The 1,169-nt window shown below is 45.5% G+C and overlaps 1 non-coding gene across 1 annotated transcript; it reads left to right on the top strand.

Annotated features, from left to right (window-relative positions):
* The first annotated feature begins 209 nt into the window (after positions 1-209).
* On the top strand, positions 210-280 carry TRNAG-GCC (transfer RNA glycine (anticodon GCC)). The gene has a single exon. It is a non-coding gene; the product is annotated as a tRNA-Gly (tRNA).
* The last annotated feature ends 889 nt before the right edge of the window (positions 281-1,169 follow it).

The raw sequence follows: 1,169 nt of genomic DNA, 5'->3' as shown, positions 1-1,169 counted from the left end.
AGAGACAGAAGGGTGGAGGTGCCAAGCGAGGGGAGACAACCTCCTAGGAGTTGTCCAGGCTAGGAGCTCTACCTTCTCAGGACATTACTGTGTGGAGGACATATACTGACAGTTGTGGATGCCTAAGATGTTGTGGATGAGGTTGTAACATTCATTTGCCACCAGTACATTTCCAAAGTTTTTTTAAAAATAACCTTGTAAATATCCGAGCATTGGTGGTTCAGTGGTAGAATTCTCGCCTGCCACGCGGGAGGCCCGGGTTCGATTCCCGGCCAATGCAAGATAAGTTTTTTCAGTTATTTATTCTAGATCTGTCAGATATTGATTTTTTTCATTATCCAATATCCTATGATTAATAGACATATGTATATATACCTGTGTGATTATCAGCTCTAGTCAGATAGTGTATATACACAGTTATCAGTGTCAGCCTCTCTCTATATATACTGTATAGCTCACCCCAATCTGCCACATCATCACTTTCTCTTATAGACAAGAGACATCTGCACTGAGGGTCCTGTGGCTGCTATTATAAGGTGAAGTGACTTGCAGGTCCACGTTTAGTAAGTTTATGGTTAAACTTTGGTTTATAGAAAAAAATAACCCTCTTTGTATGGCCCAGTAAGTAAGATGAGGTGGTTCTGAACAAGGAGGTGCGATATTCATATAGGCCTGGGCCGTATAATGTGTTATTGCTGCTGTGAACCTGCTACCATCTATAGTATCAGCTCTGTGGGTGAGATAAATAGGGTCCATAAGCTGCAAGTAAAACCAGGTTTTAAGCCTACAGCATGTCAATTATTATGGAGGGTTTTACAGGTGGATTTCAGCCTTTTGCAATGGAAATGGGGCTCTGCAAAGAATACCCCCCCCCAAAAAAAAAAAAAGAAAAAAAAAACACAGCATGACACTGGGGCAGATGAAGGGGGGGGGGGGAGAACAGCATGACACTGGGGCAGATGAATGGGGGGCCAACGGCATGACACTAGGGCAGATGAAGGGGGGAGAACGGCATGACACTGAGGCAGATGAAGGGGGGGAGAACGGCATGACACTGGGGCAGATGAAGGGGGGGAGAACGGCATGACACTGGGGCAGATGAATGGGGGGAGAACAGCATGACACTAGGGCAGATGAAGGGGGGAGAATGGCATGACACTGAGGCAGAT

This window comes from Leptodactylus fuscus, chromosome 5, assembly GCF_031893055.1.
Source record: "Leptodactylus fuscus isolate aLepFus1 chromosome 5, aLepFus1.hap2, whole genome shotgun sequence".
NCBI classification, from domain to species: domain Eukaryota; kingdom Metazoa; phylum Chordata; class Amphibia; order Anura; family Leptodactylidae; genus Leptodactylus; species Leptodactylus fuscus.
Note: the sequence above shows the minus strand (reverse complement) of the source record. Positions and strands in the feature narration are given on the sequence as shown.